Consider the following 23,415-nt stretch of genomic DNA (forward strand, 5'->3'; position numbering starts at 1 on the left):
TTTTTCTTGAGCTTGAAAGGGACCTCAGGGATCACCTTCTTCTTAGCCACAACATCATAGAAGTGGTCTTGATGGGCTTTGGAGATGAATCTCTCCATCTCCCATGACTCGGAGGTGGAAGCTTTTGTCTTCCTTTTCCCTTTTCTAGAGGTTTCTCCGGCCTTAGGTGCCATTAATGGTTATGAAAAAACAAAAAGCTATGCTTTTACCACACCAAACTTAAAATATTGCTCGCCCTCGAGAAGGAGAGAAGGTGGTGTTTCGGCCAAGGTGGAGAAGAGAGGGATGTGTTGTGTGAAAATGAAGAAGAATGGAGGGGTATTTATAGTGGAGGGAGAGGGGTTAAGGTTCGGCCATATTGGGTGGGTTGGGTGGGAAAGTGATTTTGAATTTTCAAGGTTGGTGAGGTTTATGGGGAAGGGTGGATGGATGTGAGTGGTGAAGGTGGGTAATTGGGAAGAGAGATTGAGGTGATTGGTGAAGGGTTTTTGGGGAAGAGTGTTTATGGGGAAGAGAGGATGAATGTGAAGAAGAGGAGAGAGGGTGAGTTGAGGTAGGTGGGGATCCTGTGGGGTCCACATATCCTAAGATGATCCTGTAGGGTCCACAGATCTTGAGGTGTCAAGGATTTACATCCCTGCACCACTTAGGCATGTAAAACACCTTTGCATACAATTCTGGCATTTAAACACCGAAGTGATGCTTATGTTGGGCGTTCAACGCCCAACTGCAGCATGTTTCTGGCGTTGAACGCCAGTTCCATGCTTGTTTTTGGCATTCAGCGCCAGCTCTCCTCAGGGTATATTCCTAGCATTCAAACGCCAGGATGCTGCTTGTTTCTGGCGTTCAACGCCAGATCCATGCTCTGTACAGGCGTTGAACGCCAGCCAGATGCTCCTCACTGGCGTTTGAACGCTAGTAAGTCCTTCCTCCAGGGTGTGATTTTTCTTCTGCTGTTTTTGATTCTGTTTTTAATTTTAGTATTTTTTTCGTGACTCCACATGATCATGAACCTAATAAAACATAAAAGAATAATAAAAATAAAATAAAATTAGATAAATAAAAATTGGGTTGCCTCCCAATAAGCGCTTCTTTAATGTCAATAGCTTGACAGTGGGCTCTCATGGAGCCTCACAGGTGATCAGGTCAATGTTGTAGACTCCCAACACCAAACTTAGAGTTTGGATGTGGGGATTCAACACCAAACTTAGAGTTTGGCTGTGGCCTCTCAACACTAAACTTAGAGTTTGATTGTGGGAGCTTTGTTTGACTCTGTACTGAGAGAAGCTTTTCATGCTTCCTCTCCATTATTACAGAAGAACACCCTTGGGTCTTAAACACAAGGTAGTCCCCATTCTTCCAAGGATGATGCATTCATCCTTTTCCTTCCTAGTGTCTAAGATTATGAAATCAGCAGGGATGTAAAGGCCTTCAACCTTTACCAACACATCCTCTACCAATCCATAAGCTTGTCTTACTGACTTGTCTGCCATTTGCAATGAAAATATGGCAGGCTATACCTCAATGATCCCCAGCTTCTCCATTAAAGAGAGTGGCATAAGATTTATGCTTGACCCCAGGTCACACATAGTCTTTTCAAAGGTCATGGTGCCTATGGTACAGGGTATTAAGAATTTGCCAGGATCTTGTCTCTTTTGAGGTAAGGTTTGCTGAACCCATGTATCTAGTTTACTGATGAGCAAAGGAGGTTCACCTTCCCAAGTCTCATTACCAAATAGCTTGGCATTCAGCTTCATGATAGCTCCTAGATATTGAGCAACTTGCTCTCCAGTTACATCTTCATCCTCTTCAGAGGAAGAATAGTCTTCAGAGCTCATGAATGGCAGAAGGAGGTTTAATGGGATCTCTATGGTCTCTATATGAGCCTCAGATTCCCTTGGGTCCTCAATAGGGAACTCCTTCTTGCTTGAGAGACGTCCCATGAGGTATTCCTCATTGGGATTCACGTCCTCTCCTTCCTCTCTAGGTTCGGCCATGTTGATTATATCAATGGCCTTGCACTCTCTTTTTGGATTCTCTTCAGTATTGCTTGGGAGAATACTAGGAGGAGTTTCAGTGATTTTCTTACTCAGCTGGCCCACTTGTGCCTCCAGATTTCTGATGAAGGACCTTGTTTCACTCATGAAATTTAAAGTGGCCTTAGATAGATCAGAGACTAAATTTGCTAAGTTAGAGGTACTCTGTTCATAATTCTCTGTCTGTTGTTGAGAAGATGATGGATAAGGCTTGATATTGCTAAGCCTATTTCTTCCACTATTATTAAAGCCTTGTTGAGGCTTTTGTTGATCCTTCCATGAGAAATTTGGATGATTTCTCCATGATGAATTATAGGTGTTTCCATAAGGTTCACCCATGTAATTTACCTCTGTCATTGCAGGGTTCTCAGGATCATAAGCTTCTTCTTCAGAAGATGCCTCTTTAGTACTGTTGGATGCATTTTGCCATCCATTCAGACTTTGAGAAATCATGTTGACTTGCTAAGTCAACATTTTGTTCTGAGCCAATATGGCATTCAGAGCATCAATTTCAAGAACGCCCTTCCTTTGAGGCGACCCATTATTCACGGAATTCCTCTCAGAAGTGTACATGAACTGGTTATTTGCAACCATGTTAATAAGTTCTTGAGCCTCTGCAGGCGTTTTCTTTAGGTGAATGGATCCACCTATAGTATGGTCCAGTGACATCTTAGAGAACTCAGATAGACCATAATAGAATATATCTATCATGGTCCATTCTGAAAACATGTCAGAAGGACATCTTTTGGTCATCTGCTTGTATCTTTCCCAAGCTTCATAGAAGGATTCACCATCTTTTTGTTTGAAGGTCTGAACATCCACTCTAAGCTTGCTTAGCTTTTGAGGAGGAAAGAATTTAGCCAAGAAGGCTGTGACCAGCTTATCCCAGGAGTCCAGGCTATCTTTAGGTTGAGAGTCTAACCATGCTCTAGCTCTGTCTCTTACAGCAACAGGGAAAAGCATGAGCTTGTAGACTTCAGGATCTACTCCATTAGTCTTAACAATCTCACAGATATGCAAGAACTCAGTTAAGAACTGGTAGGAATCTTCTGATGGAAGTCCATAAAACTTGCAGTTCTGTTGCATTAGAGCAACTAATTGAGGTTTTAGCTCAAAATTGTTTGCTCCAATGGCAGGAATTGAGATGCTTCCTCCATCAAACTTGGAAGTAGGTGCAGTATAATCACTAAGCATCCTCCTTGCATTATTGTTGTTGGGTTCGGCTGCCATCTCCTTTTCTTGTTCGAAAATTTCAGCAAGGTTGTCTCTAGATTGTTGTAATTTAGCTTCTCTTAGCTTCCTCTTCAGAGTCCTTTCAGGTTCTGGATCAGCTTCAACAAGAATGCCTTTTTCCTTGTTCCTGCTCATATGAAAGAGAAGAGAACAGAAAAAGAAGAGGAATTGATGCGCGAAAAACTTGTCTCTCAACAAATCTCCCTTCGGCAAGTATACCGAATTGTCGTCAAGTAATAACTCACAAAAGAGTGAGGTCGAATCCCACAGAGATTAACGGATTAAGCAATCAATGGTTAATTGATTATCCTAGTTAGACGAATCATATTGGAGTGATAAGAAACAAGGAAATGTAAATGGCATAAAAGTAAAGAAAGCAATAAAGTGCAGAGAAGTAAAATGGCAAGAAAAGTAAATGTAAGAACTAAAAATAAAATGAACATTGGGATTAAGAGATATTGCAATTCTCCAGATCAAGTTCATTCTCATCTTCTTCCTCAATCAATGCATTCATTGATCTCCTTGGCAATCTTAAGTGATTGGATCCCAATTCCTTGGAATTCAATCTCTCAAATCTTGATCAATAGCCAATTCCTTGGTCAATTGCTCATGAGAAGAGATGAAGTATGGTCACTGATTATACCACATGCATTCCCAAATCAAGTGTTGGTAGGATTATAGTCACATATCCATCCAAACCCAATTTGGTCCAGCATGAGAAAGCATTTCTAACATGATCTTTTCATTCCTCTTCCAAGGTTCAGAAGAGATCCAAGTATGAATAGCTTCTTTTCCAAGATAACTACCCAATTGGATGAAGATCGAAAGCTCTCTAGTAAAATAAAGAGAAAAGATAGAAGAAGAAGAATGAAAACTAATATTGATCCATTGTATTACAATAGAGCTCTCTAACCCAATGAAAAGAGTTAGTTGATCATTGCTCTACCAAAATAGAAAAGAAAGAAAGTGCAGAAAAGTAAAGATGAAGATTAAAACTAAAATGACAACTTCAAAATTCATAAATGAAAAGTACAAAGAAAAGAAAGAGAAGGAAAAGTGTGTGAGGGGAGGGAGTCCAAAGACCCCTCTTCAATCCCCCAATTCCAGAATGTCCCTCAATGTAAAAACTAAGGCCTTTATATAGGCTCTCCTAAATTACAAAATGAAATTAAAAGCAAATTACAATTAAATGAAAATTCCTATTCTAGATGCTTCTTGTGGCCTTGATTGGTTGACACTTGTGGGCTTGCTTCCTTGAGGTTGGGTGGTCTTTGAAAGAGAAGTGATCAAATTGAGGCCCAGGGGAACTTGCGTTAATGCTGCTGTTAGCCACACTAACGCTAATGTATGGCGTTAGTGATAAAGTTATTGTGGCTAACGTTGCACTTGCTGCCCAGTTGGTGTTTTTGAGGCTTAAAAGATGCCTCTTGTTTGTGCTCCAATTTCATGCCCACTATAGACTATTATATATCTTTGGAAAGCTCTGAATGTCAGCTTTCTAACGCAACTGGAATCACCTCAATTAGATTTCTATAACTCAAGTTATACTCCTTTGAAGTGGACATGGTCGCTGGCATAGTCGCTAGCATTAATGGAAAACGTGAGTCCCGATAATGCTAGCGACCAGGGGCTTAATATTTCCAGGTTCTGGAGCTCAAAATCAATGTCCACCCCATACTATTATATATTTTTGGAAGGCTCTAGATGTCTGCTTTCCAACGCCTTTGAAAGCGCATCATTTGGAGCTCTACAACTCGAGTTACACTTCTTGGAAGGTGAAGAGGTCAATTGGCCTTACTACAGGTTAATACCATGTTCATCTTTGCACTTTCGGGGCAGGTTTTCTACCTCAAATTTAGTGTCAACCATGTAGTGCTATATATGCTTGGAAAGCTCTAGAATCCTACTTTCCAATGCCACTGGAATCACCTCATTGGAGCTTTGTGGCTCAAGTTATGCGTGTTTGAAGAAGGCATGGTCAGGCTGCCAGGTGGGACTTTTGTCTACGTTAACTTCCACGTTAACTTAGTTAACGTGGCCGTTAACGTGGGTCTTTTTTGCCTCGCCAACGTTAGTGGCACTCACTTTTTCCACTAACGTTGGCATCTCCCTTTTCTTCCACGTTAACTACCACGTTAACTTACTTAACGTCGCTGTTAACGTGGGTCTTTTTGCACCTTCGCAAACATTAGTGGCACTCACTTTTTCCACTAACGTTGGCCATTCTTCAAAGTTAATGCCACTAACTTTTCTCACTAACGTTGGGGCTTTCCTTCCTTCCACGTTAGTGTAACTAACGTAGCCACTAACGTGGCTCTTCTCTTCTTCTTTTGGCCTGAAATCAATCAAACAAAGTGCATCAAAGTCTTGCTCTTAATCATGGGATCATGCATCATCCAATTTATCATTCAATTTATGCATAATTCTCATGAAATCATTCAAATTTCACAATGTTTGCTTGAATCATGGTATGATTGCATTTTCAACCAAATACTTGCTTATTTCCTAAGAAAATGCATGAAACCAACCTAAAGCATACAAAAAAATGGCTAGTAAAACTAGCCAAGATGCCCTGGCATCAGGAATCCTCTATGTCACAGTAAAGAGGTTCCTTATTGTTAGTAGAAGACGAAAGGGAATAAAGAAAGGAGAATCCAAACACAAAGGTGAGGATAGGGGCAGTGATTTGAGATGAAGAGAAGTGTTAGTGAATGAATAAATAAATAGAATAAGATGAGAGACAAAAGTTTTCGAAAATAATTTTGAAAAGGAGTTACTGATTTTCGAAAATTAAGATAAGAAATAAAATTAAAATTAAAATTTAAAATAATTAATTAATTAAAAAAATAATTTTTGAAAAAGAGGGAGGTATTTTCAAAAATTAGAGAGAGAAAAGTTGTTAGGTGGTTTTGAAAAAGATAAGAAACAAACAAAAAGTCAAATAGTTAGTTGAAAAAGATTTGAAAATTAAATTTGAAAAGATAAGAAGATAAGAAGATAAGAAGTTAGAAAAGATATTTTAAAATCAAATTTTTGAAAAAAAGATAAAATTTTGAAAAAAAAAGATTTGATATAAAAGATAAAATAAAAAGATATGATTAAAAGGATATGGTTAGAAAAGATTTAATTTTTTAAAATTAAAATTAATTGCTTAACTTAAAAGAAACTAAAAAATAAGATTCTAGAATTTAAAGATTGAACCTTTCTTAACAAGAAAGTAACAAACTTCAAATTTTTGAACCAATCACATTACTTGTTAGTTAAGTTTCGAAAATTTTGAAATAAAATTAAGAAAAGATTTTGAAAATAATTTGTGAAATTTTCGAAAATCATGAAAGAAAAATGAAAAAGATTTGAATTTTGAAAAAGTTTTAAAAAGATAAGATTTTTAAAATTTGAAAATTTGACTTGACTTATAAGAACTAACTAATTTTAAAAATTTTTTGACTAAGTCAACCCAAATTTTCAAAATTTTGAGATAAAAAAGGAAAAGATATTTTTTTTTATTTTTGAAATTTTTTAATGATGAGAGAGAAAAACACAAATATGACCCAAAATATGAAAATTTTGGATCAAAACCAATGATGCATGCAAGAACACTATGAATGTCAAGATGAATACCAAGAACACTTTGAAGATCATGATGAACATCAAGAACATATTTTTGAAAAATTTTTTATGCAAAGAAAACATGCAAGACACCAAACTTAGAAATCTTTAATGCTTAGACAATATGAATGCAAAGATGCACATGAAAAACAATAAAAGACACAAAACAAGAAAACATCAAGATCAAACAAGAAGACTTACCAAGAACAACTTAAAGATCATGAAGAACACTATGAATGCAAGAACCAAATGAATATGCAATTGACACAAAACTTAAAACATGACACAAGACTCAAACAAGAAACACAGAAATATTTTTTATTTTTATAATTTTATTATTTTTTTTTTGGATTTTATTTTATTTTTTTTTTTGAAAACATATAGGAAAAAGGAAGTAATGAATTCAAAATCCTCAATCAAAATTCCAGGAATCATACCAGGTTAGTCTAAAGCTTGATGGCCAGCCAAGCTTCAGCATACCATTTTGAAACTCTAGAATTCATTCTTAAAAACTCTAAAGGATTTTTCGAAAATAGAGGGAGAATTTTGAAAAATATTTTTGAAAACATTTTGAAAGGAAAATAAAAGAGAAAATTACCTAATCCGAGCAACAAGATGAACCGTCAGTTGTCCAAACTCAAACAATCCCCGGCAATGGCGCCAAAAACTCGGTGTTGTTGCCGGATCAGAAAAACTTGGTACTGTTGTTGCACATAATTGTGATTCAAACAATCCCCGGCAACGGCGCCAGAAACTTGGTGCACAAAATTGTGATCATCAACAATGGCACCAAAAACCTGGTAGCGCTCTCAAACCTGAATCACACTTAGTCACAACTCCGCACAACTAACCAGCAAGTGCACAGGGTCGTCCAAGTAATACCTTACGTGAGTAAGGGTCGATCCCACGGAGATTGTTGGTATGAAGCAAGCTATGGTCATCTTATAAATCTCAGTTAGGCGGATAGTAAATGTTATGGAGTTTTCGAATAATAAATAAAGCAGAAAATAAAGATAGAGTTACTCATATAATTCAATGGTGGGAATTTCAGATAAGTATATGGAGATGCTTGTCCCTGTTGGATCTCTGCTTTCCTACTGCCTTCCTTCAATCCTTCTTATTCCTTTCCATTGCAAGCTGTATGTAGGGCATCACCGTTGTCAATGGCTACATCTCATCCTCTCAGTGAAAAAGGTCCAAATGCTCTGTCACGGCACGGCTAATCATCTGTCGGTTCTCGATCATGTTGGAATAGAATCCCTTGATTCTTTTGCATTTGTCATCACGCCCAACAATCGCGAGTATGAAGCTCGTCACAGTCATTCAATCCCTGAATCCTACTTGGAATACCACAGACAAGGTTTAGACTTTCCAGATTCTCATAAATGCCGCCATCAATCTAGCTTATACCACGAAGATTCTGATTAAGGAATCCAAGAGATATGCGCCCGGTCTAAAGTAGAACGGAAGTGGTTGTCAGTCACGCGTTCATAGGTAAGAATGATGATGAGTGTCACGGATCATCACATTGATAAACCCATATTTTACAGTTTATCTTGTACTCAATTGAGTGGATTTTATCAACTCTTTACCCACTTATTCATACTATTTTCATGTTTTACATTTCCCTTCCTAATTATGTGCTTTGATTGAAAACATGCTTCTTTGGACTTATATTTGCTTATTATTAATCCTCTATTAGCACCATTAGATGCCTTGATATGTGTGTTAAGTGATTTCAGAGATTACAGGGCAAGAATTGCTTGGAGGATGGAAAGGAAGCATGCAGAGTGGAAGGAATGCAAGAAGTTGGAAAAACTGCTAAGTTGTCCAGCCTGACCTCTTTGCACTCAAATGGCTATAACTTTAGCTACAGAGGACCAAACGACGCGGTTCCAGTTGTGTTGGAAAGCTAACGTCCGGGGCTTCGATTTGATATATAATTTGCCATAGTTGCCTCAACGCCAGGCGACGCGAACGCGTGGGTCACGCGGACGCGTGACTTAGCCAACAACCAATCCGCGCGGTCGCGTGGACGACGCGGCCGCGTCACTTTTCCGCGACCTGTACGGACCAGAAAGCGCTGGAAGGGATTTTTGGGCTATTTCTGACCCAGTTTTCACCTCAGAGAACACAGATTAGAGGCTATAAAGTGGGGGAATGCATGTATTCATAATCAGGCTCTCATAATTTACTTTTCCATGATTTAGATTTAGTTTTGAGAGAGGTTCTCTCCTCTCTCTCTTAGGATTAGGATTACGACTTCTCTTAATTTTAGGAGTGACTCTCAATCCTAGGTTCTTTATTTTTATTTAATTTATGAACTCTTTCTTGTTACATATAATTTTCTTAATTAATGTTATTTGAGGTATTTCCATTCATGATTGCTTTCTTTTATTTACATGATTACTGCTTCCCATCCGAAGACATTTTTTTATTCAGTAAATTTACTATTTTCTTTTTGGCTTTGGTTGAGACATTGGTAACTCTTGAGTTATCAAACTCAGTGTTGATTGAAAATTGGAATTAATTTGCCCACTTAACTTACCTCCATAGTTAGAGGTTAATAAGGTGGGGGAAGAATCCAATTCTCATCACAATTGATAAGGATAACTAGGATAGGACCTCCAGTTCTTAATACCTTGCCAAGAGTTTATTTTTATTGCTATTATTTTATTTCCTCTGCTATTTACTATTATTGCTTTTTATCTCATACTTTAAAAACTCTCAATTTACAATCTCCATAGCCAATAATAAGAACATACCTCCCTGCAATTCCTTGAGAAGACGACCCGAGGTTTGAATACTCGGTTATCAATTTCAAAGGGGTTTGTTACTTGTGACAACCAAAACGTTTGTACGAAGGGATTTTTGTCGGTTTAGAGACTATATCTACAACGCGACTGTTTTTAAGACATTCTTTACTGGCAAAAATCCTAACGTCAAAATGGCGCCGTTGCCGGGGAATTGCAAACGTGTGCCTTATTATTGGTTATTGTAAATATTTTTCAAAAAAAAAATTTTCTTCCTATCTTTTTCAAAAAAAAATTATATCTTTTTTTCAAAATATTTTCTTTTTATTAATTTTTGTTTTTATTTTCTCTTACTACCATGAACTCTCACCCCTTTGGCTATGAGTCTGGTTACAATTATGTTGCAGGAAGAGGAGATTATAATGACAACATGCATCAAGGTTGGAACAATCAAAGATAGGAGGAGCCACAAGGATTTGATCAACCCTCATGGCAACAACCACCTCCAATGGACTATCCACAACCATTCTGTGATGCATATCAAGATGATGGCTATGGTGAGCACTCTTTTGATTATCAACAACCACCACCATATGCCTATGAACCCCCTCCTCAACATGACTTTAGACCACCATACTCACAAGCCCCTTTCCGTCATTCACCTCCATATGACCCTAACCCTCAACCACCATACCAACCACCTTATGAGCCATATGAACCATATATAGAACCACCCCAATTCCAACCCAATTACTCACAAGAACCACCACTTCAATATTCACCATCTCCATATCCATCAATCCAAGAGCATTATGATCCTACTTATGAAAACTGAGTGCATCAAGAGGCAAAGGATCGTCTCAAGGAAACAATGGATTGATTTCAGGCAACCACTCAACAACTGGGGCAAGTATTAATTCAATGGGCTTCTAGACGCTTAAATACACAAGGATCAGCCACAGCCTCATGTGGACAGTCTAGTGAAGAGCATAGCATAAAGGAGATACCAAAAACTCCAGTGGACAAGACAGAGCATGAATTCATACTAGAACAAGTAGAAGAAGCTATCATTGTTCAAGAAGAAGAGTTGGTTGAAGACTTAGGAGACGCAGAACCTCCATGGGAAAGACAAGACATAGAGCCTCCTTCTAAGACGGTTGAAATTGATGCTGAAGAGGGTGTACAACCTCCAAAGCATATCATAGTTGAAGACTTCGAAGAGGTTGATCAAGAGATGGAGATTCAAGAAGAAAATGCACAACCTCCCATGCCCTTGGAAAGCAATGAAAAGGAGATTGAATTGAAAGAGAGCTACCAAGAGGAAGCGGTTGAAATTAAAGAAGTTTGCAAAGAGGTGGTAATTATCAGAGAAGAGCACAAGGGAGTGGAGCTTGCAATTTCATTAAAGATACCTCCCCCTAAGTCGCCATCATCCTTCACAACATTCAAGTGGGTAAAATTCATATCCCATAGCTTTCTAATCCCACTTGAATTTGGGCTACTGGAGACGAATGGTCAACTAAGAGCTCTTTGTGGCATTAAGAGTAAAAGGAAGATGGTCAGTGGTAAGAATTGTCCTGCAAGGTTCATCATGGTTGGAAGCTTTAAGCTTAAACGTAAAGGTTGGTATAGAGCTCAACTGAATGGGTCTAGGAAGTTGTTTGGCCGCTTTAGTGAGAATTCAGATTGCTTGCTACCCGGATGGAATCATGATAATCAACACGAAGACGGGTGTAAAAGCAAGATTTGAGATCCTGGAATCTGTTCTGACATCCAACACCCCGGGAGCCTAAGAATCTTTTTGAAGCTGCTCAAGGGTTTTACATGCCTAGTTTGGGACCCCGGAGGTTACTGGAATCACAAACACTGGTGGAGATTCCTGGATGAGTTCAAGCATAAGCCACCATAACAGGAAGCTCACCAAATGTCCAACTTAAGGACTTTAACTAAAAGTGCTAGGAGGGAGACAACCCACCATGGTATGATCGTTCATTTTTTCATTTTTATTTAGTTTTATTTGCTTTTGAGTTTTATTTTATTTTATTATATTGAACCTGGAGTTTTGCATCACATTCATATTAACACTGCATTCTGCATCTTTTCAGATTAAAAAAAAAGCAAGCACGCGACGCGACCGCATCAGCGACGCGTCCGCGTCGCAAGGAGATGAGATAATATTAAATTGAACAGAGAGTTACGCAGGAGCAGAGCTGGAGGCGCGCTATTAGCACAAATTGACTCTACGCGAACGCGTCGATGATGCGTCCGCGTCATTTGGAAAAATAGCCTCCCACGCGACCGCGTCACCCACGCGGCCGCGTGACCTGAAATCGGCGTAAAAAGGGTGTATGGCCGAAAGTTGAGCTGGAATTGGGCTGGACCCGTGCTAGCAGCACAAGCCCTGCCACGGGAACGCGTCACCCACGCGTCCGCGTCATATTGGAAATAAGGCCACCCGCGCGATCGCGTCGACCAGGCGACCGTGTCACCCTGGATTTTGGCAATACCATGTTTCGAACAGAGAGTTGTGCGGCCGCGAGGCTGCACTCGCGCCACTAGCACAAATCGAGTCACGCGATCGCGTGCCCCACGCGTCCGCGTCACCCAACCTTGTCGCGCACCACGCGACCGCATCACCCACGCGACCGCGTCGCCAGCGTCGCACAACCTATCCAGATTAGTGCCAATTTTCTTATCCTCTCTTTTCTAATCCTAATTTCTTCCTTCTCTCTCCTTTCTCACTTTCTTTTTCTTCTTCTCCTCTTTTTTCCCTCTCATTTTATTTTATTTTATTTGCATACTTTCATTCATTGCATATTTTTATTTTTCTAAATTTATTCTTTTACCATTGGTGTTCAAATGTTTTTATTCAACTGTTATTTCTTTTCTGGTATTATCTTGGTGCTTATGACTTGTTTTATTCTGGTTAGGTAATATTATTTAAATCAATGCCAATCTTTTATACCTGTATTACTTTTGTATTGATTTTTAATTTATATTATCTTTCCTTCCCCACTCTCTTCCCAATTGTTGCATATTCTGCACCACTGGTATGCCATGGCTTCTATTGTTTTCTTACATGTTGTAGCTACCATGTAATTGAGACCCTTATTTTTGGCATTAACCAACCCCTGTTTTATTTGTTTTCTATCTTTGCTTTGGGTTACTTTCCTTCCCTTTTTCTTTCAGGATGGCCACCAGGAAGAGATCGGAAGACGTTTACATGGGAGAGACAAACAAGTTCCTACGCACATTCCTTGATGAGAAAAGCATCAGTTGGAGCAACCCGTCCACCTGCACATCTCAGCATGCACCGAGGACGGTGCAATCTTTAAGTGTGGGGAGGTCGATACCGACTTCCATGGGTTAGTCACTTCATATTTTAGCACCAATGTTTAAATTTTCTTTGTAGTTCATTATTGCATTTGCATGATTGATTGCATATTTGTTTGATTTTTTTTTGCATATTTTACCACTTGGTTGAAGTAATATTTTCTTTTTCAATAAAATTTTTAGAGAGTTTCACTAATTTGAATAAAAATTTTTTTATTACACTTGTTTGAAGAAATATTATTTTGGAACATAGTTTAAAGCTTGAACACACAAAACCAGTGAGATTTTGAGTCTATTTGATTGGTTGCATTTTATCAACCAATATTTTATTTTTGGTGTGTGTTTTTCTCTCTAAAATTGTGATCTTTGTCTTGCTTGATTCTATATTTCCATTGTTTAATGTATGCATACACTTATATGATTGAGGCCTTGTTTCACTGAGCTTACATATCCATATGGCCTTAACCTTTTCATTATCTATTGCAAACCAATTTTGAGCCTATTTTACCCCTTTGTTCTTTATTTTAGCACATCATTAACTCTAAGCGAAAAACAATAATGTCCTTAATTTGAATCCTTGGTTAGCTTAGACTAGTGAGAATGCTTATGAATTAAGTGTGGGGAAGAGTGGGTTTGGAAACATCTGGTTTGAGAATTGAGTATGTTAGAATTTTCTGAAAATGTAAAAAAATGTTTAGGACATGTTCATGCATTCAATAAATTAATCATATGCATAAAAAAAAGAGCAAATAAGAAAAAGGAGACAAAATGCCCCAAAGTAAGTAGTGAAGGCAATGCATATGTATTATACTTAAAATTAAAATGCATGAATATGTGGAAAACATGGTTAATGGATGGCTAGATGTTGTATTATGATTACATAGATTGTTTAAGTTAGGTGGGAAAGTTTCAGTTAATTAAGGATTCAAATTTTAGTCCACTTAGCCAAATACAATCCTACCTTGACCCTAGCCCCATTACAACCCTTAAAAGACCTCTTGATTTGTGTATTGGTGCATTAAATTTTTGTTGATTGTTAGATGAAGAGCAAGCTATAGAAAGCAAGATTAGTAGAGAATTGAGAGAATTGACCCTAGACACTTGAAAGTTAGAATGATATACACTACCAAGGGTTCAGTGCTTAATTCTATGTTCCCTGCTTTCATGAGCTATCTTCTTACAAGTTTACTTGTCTTTATTTTATATGATTTGAATTAGTGGAATATGAATTATTTTTGTCTTAAGGAACTTATTTATTTTTAACCAAGTAGGTAGAAACATTTTAGCATGTAGTTGCATTTATAGGTTGCATTTCATACATTCTTACCATTCCTCTTCATCTTTATAGTTTCTCTTAAGTTTAGCATGAGGACATGCTATTGTTTAAGTGTGGGGAGGTTGATAAACCAATATTTTATGGTTTATCTTGTACTCAATTGAGTGGATTTTATCAACTCTTTACCCACTTATTCATACTATTTGCATGTTTTACATTTCCCTTCCTAATTATGTGCTTTGATTGAAAACATGCTTCTTTGGACTTATATTTGCTTATTATTAATCCTCTCTTATCACCATTAGATGCCTTGATATGTGTGTTAAGTGATTTCAGAGATTACAGGGCAAGAATGGCTTGGAGGATGGAAAGGAAGCATGCAAAGTGGAAGGAATGCAAGAAGTTGGAAAAACTGCTAAGCTGTCCAGCCTGACCTCTTCACACTCAAACGGCTATAACTTTAGCTACCGAGGTCCAAACCATGTGGTTCTAGTTGCATTGGAAAGCTAACGTCCGGGGCTTCGATTTGATATATAATTTGCCATAGTTGCCTCGACACCAGGCGACACGAACGCGTGGGTCACGCGGACGTGTGACCTAGCCAACAACCAATCCGCGCGGTCGCGTGGACGATGCGGCCGCGTCATTTTTCCGCGACCTGTACGGACCAGAAAGCGCTGAAAGTGATTTCTGGGCTATTTCTGACCCAGTTTTCGGCCCAGAGAACACATATTAGAGGCTATAAAGTGGGGAAATGCATGTATTCATAATCAGGCTCTCATAATTTACTTTTCCATGATTTAGATTTAGTTTTGAGAGAGGTTCTCTCCTCTCTCTCTCTTAGGATTAGGATTAGGACCTAATCCTAGGAGTGACTCTCAATCCCAGGTTCTTTATTTTTATTTAATTTATGAACTCTTTTTTGTTACATATAGTTTTCTTAATTAATGTTATTTGAGGTATTTCCATTCATGATTGCTTTCTTTTATTTACATGATTACTGCTTCCCATCCGAAGACATTTTTTTATTTAGTAAATTTACTATTTTCTTTTTGGCTTTGGTTGAGACATTGGTAACTCTTGAGTTATCAAACTCAGTGTTGATTGAAAATTGGAATTAATTTGCCCACTTAACTTATCTCCATAGTTAGAGGTTAATAAGGTGGGGGAAGAATCCAATTCTCATCACAATTGATAAGGATAACTAGGATAGGACCTCCAGTTCTTAATACCTTGCCAAGAGTTTATTTTTATTGCTATTATTTTATTTCCTCTGCTATTTACTATTATTGCTTTTTATCTCATACTTTAAAAACCCCCAATTTACAATCTCCATAGCCAATAATAAGAACATACCTCCCTGCAATTCCTTGAGAAGATGACCTGAGGTTTGAATACTCGGTTATCAATTTCAAAGGGGTTTGTTATTTGTGACAACCAAAACGTTTGTACGAAGGGATTTTTGTCGGTTTAGAGACTATATCTACAACGCGACTGTTTTTATGACATTATTTACTGGCAAAAATCCTAACGTCACACATTCATCATGTTGAAGTGCAACAAATATCTTAGAACAGGAATAGCAGAATTGAATAGAAAATAGTAGTAATTGCATTAAAACTTGAGGTACAGCAGAGCTCCACACCCTTATTCTATGGTGTGTAGAAACTCCACCGTTGAAAATACATAAGTGATGAAGGTTTAGGCATGGCCGAATGGCCAGCCCCCCAAACGTAATCAAAAGACCGAATGGTCAAAAGACTAGACACCTAGTACAATAGTTAAAAGTTCTATTTATACTAAACTAGCTACTAGGGTTTACAGAAATAAGTCTAAGTGCAGAAATCTACTTCCGGGGCCCACTTGGTGTGTGCTTGGGCTGAGCTTGAACTTTACATGAGCTGAGGCTTCTTTTGGAGTTGAACGCCAAGTTGTAACATGTTTTTGGCATTCAACTCTGGTTCGTGACGTGTTTCTGGCGTTTGACTCCAGAATGCAGCATGGAACTGGCGTTGAGCGCCAGTTTACATCATCTAATCATGAATAAAGTATGAACTATTATATATTGCTAGAAAGCTCTAGATGTTTACTTTCCAACGCCGTTGAGAGCGCGCCATTTGGAGTTCTGTAGCTCCAAAAAATCTATTTCGAGTGCAGGGAGGTCAGATTCCAACAGCATCAGCAGTCCTTTGTTAGCCTCCTTATCAGAGTTTTGCTCAGGTCCCTCAATTTCAGCCAGAAATTATCTGAAATCACAAAAAAACACACAAAATCATAGTAAAGTCCAGAAATGTGAATTTAGCATAAAAACTAATGAAAACATCCCTAAAAGTAGCTAGATTACACTAAAAACTATCTAAAAACAATGCCAAAGGCGTATAAATTATCCGCTCATCAAGCTCCTTACCCCCACATATGGGGTTTAGAGGTTCATACCATAGAAGATACAATAGGATTTGTCAAAAATGTCATAAGTTGCAAAATAAATCTCTAAAAGTAGTTTTTATACTAAACTAGTACCTAGGTTTACAAAGAATGAGTAACTAGATGCAGAGAGTGCATAAATCCACTTCCGGGGCCCACTTGGTGAGTGTTTGGGTTGAGCTTCCTAGCTTTCACGTGCATGTGCTAGTTCTGGCGTTTTACGCCAGAAAATGGTCTCTGGTGGGCGTTTAAATGCCAGTTTGGCCCATTAAATCTCGGGCAAAGTATAAACTATCATATATTGCTGGAAAGCCAAGATGTCTACTTTCCAACACAATTAAGAGCGCGCCAATTGGGTTTCTGTAGCTCCAAAAAATCCACTTCGAGTGCAGGAGGGTCAGAATCCAACAGCATCTGCAGTCCTTTTTCAGCCTATAAATTAGATTTTTGCTCATGTCCCTCAATTTCAGCCAGAAAATACATGAAATTATAGAAAAACACACCAACTCATAGTAAAGTCCAGAAATGTGATTTTTGCATAAAAATTAATAAAAATACAACAAAAAGTAAATAGAACATGCTAAAAACTATATGAAAACACTACCAAAAAACGTATAAAATATCCGCTCATCAAGCACATCGACACGGTAGGATGATGGTGAACGAGTTGCTTTGGCAACTTGTTGTGTTGATAACATCGAAGCAGAATGTTTCGTGGATAATATATATATATATTACATCGCGTGATACGATTTTCGAGAGCGAAAATCTTTTTAAGGAGGGGAGGATGTAAGAACCGAAGTTTTCACGAATAAAATAATTTAAATGCCCAAAGTAAGTTCCGGAAAGTTGGGATTTTGCTTGTTTAGGTGATCTCTAGTATCGGATAATTATTGGATTTTACCCCTAATCTCGTTGGATAAGGTAAGGTTTCACTAAACTCTTGTGTTTAGTTATTTTATGTATCTTAGGTTTTGATTTTGGTGATATATATGTTGTTAGTTTGAGCTTTGGTGTTTGTTGGAGTTGGTTGAGGCTTTGCATCAAGTTTGGTGGTTTTGTTTTGGTGTTTAGAGCATTTGGGAATCGGCCAAGGTATAATTTCGGTTTTCTTTATGTAATATGTAATATTTATGGATACTTAGACTAGTTGACCCTAAGATAGAATTGAATGATATTGGTGTATGAATAATTATATGTGAATTGATGTAATTGTTGGTTATATTGGATTAGTGTGGTTGATGGTGATTATTGGAAATTATGGGTATTGATGAGTATTTATGGTGATTAGCTATATTGATGGATAATGAGGATTATGAAAATTTAAGGTAATAAGTTAATGTAAAATATTGTGGTGGTTTGGACTAAAGGATATTGATGATTATGATAAGTGATGATGTATGTTGATGATGATTTTTGGATATTGAATCTTGAGATTGATGTTATGTTAAGGTTGGTGGATTATTTTTTATGTGTAATGTTGTTGAGAATTGTGGGTATGGTTGATAATTGATGATGGGTTGTAGAAATGATATTGATGAATGAAGAGAATTAGGATTGTTTGCGATAATTTTTTATTGTTGGAGAATAATGATTTTGATGGTGTGGGATAGTGTAAATGGGAGATTATTGATGGTTGAGATTGAGGAATGAGTGGTATGAGCTTTTGTGTTGATTTGGTAGTATTTGGATTGTGAGTAGTTTGGTTTTGAAATGAGAGTTTTGGTAAAAGTAAGTTTTTAAGGTTTTTGGTAAAAACTGATTTTTTTGTGAACTTTGACGGATCATAACTTGAGCCTTAGTTTTCAAAAATTGGTTGGGATTTACTTTAAATTAAAGTTCATTGAAAACTCTTCAAATCGATATAAAGTTTGCAAAATTTGGATTTTTTGTAGAGGAAGTTATGATCATTCAAAGTTTGGTGTCAAAATCTAAAATTCTGCAGAGTTGCAGAATTTTGTGATTTCTGGTATGTGTGCATGCACAACCCTGTAAAATTTTAGACTTGTGCGCACGCACAGACCTGTGCGTACACACAGGTAGGGATGGGCGTGCTGTTTGCAGCGCTAGCACAGCTTGTGCGCGCACACACCAATGAGGTTTTACAACCTGTGCGCACGCACAGTTCTGTGCGCACACACAAGTTGGGAAAGCTAATGCCTGTGCGTACGCACACCTCTATGTGTACGCACATGCCTTAAAAATCTTTTGGGCGTGCGCATGCACACCCCTATGCATACGCACACGTCCTGTTTTATATGTTAAACTTTGTTTTTAATCTATTTCACCTTCCCAACAAGATTGTATACTTCTATGACACCATTTTAAGACTCTTTGGCTTGTTTCTGGGCATTGGAACATGGGAAAGGTCCTAGGAGGTTTAATTTAGGTTTACTTTGAAAAGTTAGCAAATGGAGGTTTAGGTTTTTGGTGTATGATGAGCGGATAATTTATACACTTTTTGGCATTGTTTTTAGTATGCTTTTAGTATGTTTTAGTTAGTTTTTATTATATTTTTATTAGTTTTTATTTAAAATTCACTTTTCTAGACTTTACTATGAGTTTGTGTATTTTTCTGTGATTTCAAGTATTTTCTGGCTGAAATTGAGGGACCTGAGCAAAAATCTGATTCAGAGGCTGAAAAGGGCTGCAGATGCTGTTGGATTCTGACCTCCCAGCACTCGAAGTAGATTTTCTGGAGTTACAGAGGCCCAATTGCTGCGCTTTCAACTGCGTTGAAAAGTAGACATCTAGGGCTTTCCAGCAATATATAATAGTCCATACTTTACCTGAGATATGATGGCCCAAATAGGCGTTCAAAGTCAGCTTCAGAATTCCCGGCGTTAAACGCCGGAACTAGCACAAAAGTGGGAGTAGAACGCCCAAGCTGGCACAAAAGCTGGCGTTTAACTCCAAGAAAAGTCTCTACACATGGAAGCTTCAATGCTCAGCCCAAGCACACACCAAGTGGGCCCGGAAGTGGATTTTTACGTCATTTACTTATTTCTGTAAACCCTAGGCTACTAGTTCTCTATAAATAGGACCTTTTGCTATTGTATTTGGAGGATCTTTCAATCTTCAGATCATCTTTTGATCATGTTTTTATGATTGAACCCTCTTTGGGAGGCTGGCCATTCGGCCATGCCTAGACCTGTTCTTATGTATTTTCAACGGTAGAGTTTCTACACACCATAGATTAAGGTGTGGAGTTCTATTGTACCTCGAGTATTAATGCAATTACTATTGTTCTTCTATTCAATTCAGCTTATTCTTGTTCTAAGATATCACTTTTTCCTCAACTTGATGAATGTGATGACATGTGACACTCATTATCATTCTCACCTATAAACGTGTGCCTGACAACCACCTCCGTTCTACCTTAGATTGAGTGGATATCTCTTGGATTCCTTAATCAAAATCTTCGTGGTATAAGCTAGAATCCATTGGCGGCCATTCTTGAGAATCCGGAAGGTCTAAACCTTGTCTGTGGTATTCTGAGTAGGATTCAGGGATTGAATGACTGTGACGAGCTTCAAACTCGCGATTGTGGGGCGTTAGTGACAGACGCAAAAGAATCACTGGATTCTATTCCGACATGATCGAGAACCGACAGATGAATAGCCGTGCTGTGACAGAGCGCGTTGAACATTTTCACTGAGAGGACGGGACTGTAGCCATTGACAACGTTGATGCCCAACATACAGCTTGCCATAAAAGGAGTAAGAAGGATTGGATGAAGACAGTAGGAAAGCAGAGAGACGGAAGGGACAAAGCATCTCCATACGCTTATCTGAAATTCTCACCAATGAATTACATAAGTATCTCTATCTTTATTTTTTGTTTTTATTCATCTTTTAATTATCAATCCTCCATAACCATTTGAATCCGCCTGACTGAGATTTACAAGATGACCATAGCTTGCTTCATACCAACAATCTCCGTGGGATCGACCCTTACTCGCATAAGGTTTATTTCTTGGACGACCCAGTGCACTTGCTGGTTAGTTGTGCGAAATTGTGATAAAGAGTTGAGATTGCAATTGAGCGTACAATGTTGATGGCGCCATTGATGATCACAATTTCGTGCACCAAGTTTTTGGCGCCGTTGCTGGGGATTGTTTGAGTTTGGACAACTGACGGTTCATCTTGTTGCTTAGATTAGGTAATTTTATTTTATGTTTAAGCTTTTTACTTTTCGAAAATGTTTCAAAAATACAAAAAAAATATTTCTATTTTGTTCTTCAGAGTTTTTAAGAATGGATTCTAGAGTTTCATGATGATTTGTTGAAGTATGGCTGGCTGTGAAGCCATGTCTAATCTTTTGGACCGAGGTTTCAACTTATCATCACAAGAGCTTGTTGATTTCTATCAATTTTGCTGTTGTGAGCAATGATCTGCTAAAGCTTGGCTGGCCATTGGCCATGTCTAGTGTTTTGGACTAGAGCTTTCACTGAAAGCTTGGCTGGCTGTGAAGCCATGTCTAATTCCTGGACCGGACTCTTAGACTAGCATTGCAATTATTCCTGGAATTCTCATTAAGAATTTTGAACCCTTGTTTTTCTTTTCCACTCAATTTTTGAAAAAGCACAAAAAAAAATTTTAAAATCTTAAAATCAAAAATATTTTTATGTTTCTTATTTGAGTCTAGTGTCTAATTTTAAGTTTGGTGTCAATTGCATGTCTTCATTCTTCTAATTTTCGAAAATTACATGCATTATGTTCTTCATTGATCTTCAAGTTGTTCTTGATGATTTCCTTGCTCTGATCTTTAAATTCTCTTGTCTTGAGTGTTTTGTTGTTTCTCATATGCATTCTCAATTTGTTAGTGTCAATAGTATACAAATTTCTAAGTTTGGTGTCTTGCATGCATTGTTTATTTGATCTTAGTGGAATTTTGATTATTCCTCATTATTAAAAATTCAAAAAAAAAATTAATTTGTGTCCTTTCAAGTCAATAATACAGAGAATTGAAGATTCAGAACATGCAGCAGAGGAATTACACAGAAAAAGCTGGGCGTTCAAAACGCCCAGTGAAGAAGGAAAACTGGCGTTTAAACGCCAGCCAGGGTACCTGGCTGGGCGTTTAATGCCCAAAAGGGTAGCATTTTGGGCGTTAAACGCTAGAACGGATACCATTCTGGGCGTTTAACGCCAGGATGATACAAGAGGGAAGATTTTGTTTTTAATTCAAATTTGTTTTCAAGTTTTCATAATTTTTCAAAATTAAATTTTTTTCAAACCATATCTTTTCAATCATATATTTTCAAAATCAATTTCTTTCCATCCTCAAAAATACTTGCCTAATTAATGATTTGATTTAACATTTCAAGTATGTTGCCTTTTCTGTTAAGAAAGGTTTAATGTTTGAATCATATCCTTTAAATTTCTTGTTAGCCAAGTCATTAATTTTAAAAATCAAATCTTTTTAAATTGTTTCTCAATCATATCTTTTCAATCATATCTTTTTAAAACCATAACTCATCAATCATATCTTCTTAATCACATCTTTTTCCAAATAATTTTCAATCTTTTTGATTTCTAATTTCAAAATCTTTTTCAAAAATCACTTTATTTCTTTCCCAACTTTAATTTTCGAAAATCATTCTTCAATTTTTCAAAAATTTCTTCAAAATCTTTTAATTTATTTTCGAAAATTCTTCCCCTCTTCTCACATCCTTCTAATTAAGGACTAACACTCCTCCACTATCAATAATTCGAACTCTATCTCTCTTGATAAGTTCAAATTCTTCTTCTTCTACCTCCTCCTTCTATTCTTTTTTTCCTCTAACATCTCAAGGAATCTCTATACTGTGACATAGAGGATTCCATATTTTCTTGTTCTCTTCTCTTTCATATGAGCATGAGCAAAGACAAAAGCATTCTTGTTGAGGCTGACCCTGAACCTGAAATGACCTTGAAGCGAAAGCTAAGAGAAGCTAAAGCACTACTCTCTGTAGAGGACCTAACAGAAATCTTCAAACAAGAAGAAGACATGGCAGCCGAAAACAACAACAATGCCAACAATGCAAGGAAGGTGCTGGATGATTTTACTGCACCTACTCCCGACTTCTATGGGAGAAGCATCTCTATCCCTGCCATTGGAGCAAACAACTTTGAGCTTAAGCCTCAATTGGTTTCTCTAATGCAACAGAATTACAAGTTCTATGGACTTCCATTGGAAGATCCTCATCAATTTTTAGCTGAATTCTTGCAAATCTGTGACACTGTCAAGACCAATGGGATTGACCCTGAGGTCTACAGACTTATGCTATTCCCTTTTGCTGTAAGAGACAGAGCAAGGACATGGTTGGACTCACAACCTAAAGAAAGCATGAACTCTTGGGAAAAGCTAGTCAATGCCTTCTTGGCAAAGTTCTTTCCACCTCAAAAATTGAGTAAGCTTAGAGTGGAAGTCCAAACCTTTAGACAGAAGGAAGGTGAATCCCTCTATGAAGCTTGGGAAAGATACAAACAATTGATCAGAAAGTGTCCTTCTGACATGCTTTCTGAATGGAGCATCATAGGTATCTTCTATGATGGTTTGTCTGAACTGTCCAAGATGTCATTGGATAGCTCTGCTGGAGGATCTCTTCATCTGAAGAAGATGCCTGCAGAAGCTCAAGAACTCATTGAAATGGTTGCAAATAACCAATTCATGTACACTTCTGAAAGGAATCCTGTGAACAATGGGATGAATCAGAAGAAAGGAGTTCTTGAGATTGATACTCTAAATGTCATATTGGCTCAGAACA

At 37.7% G+C, this 23,415-nt stretch overlaps 2 non-coding genes across 2 annotated transcripts; one reads left to right on the forward strand and one right to left on the reverse strand.

Moving 5' to 3' along the window:
* Window positions 1-2,763: 2,763 nt before the first annotated feature.
* On the forward strand, window positions 2,764-2,867 carry LOC112793680 (small nucleolar RNA R71). Its single transcript, XR_003198382.1, has one exon. It is a non-coding gene; the product is annotated as a small nucleolar RNA R71 (small nucleolar RNA).
* A 20,193-nt stretch (window positions 2,868-23,060) lies between these two features.
* Window positions 23,061-23,168, reverse strand: LOC112793932 (small nucleolar RNA R71). The gene has a single exon (XR_003198619.1). It is a non-coding gene; the product is annotated as a small nucleolar RNA R71 (small nucleolar RNA).
* Between the last annotated feature and the right edge of the window lie 247 nt (window positions 23,169-23,415).

Source organism: Arachis hypogaea, chromosome 3, assembly GCF_003086295.3.
Source record: "Arachis hypogaea cultivar Tifrunner chromosome 3, arahy.Tifrunner.gnm2.J5K5, whole genome shotgun sequence".
NCBI lineage: Eukaryota > Viridiplantae > Streptophyta > Magnoliopsida > Fabales > Fabaceae > Arachis > Arachis hypogaea.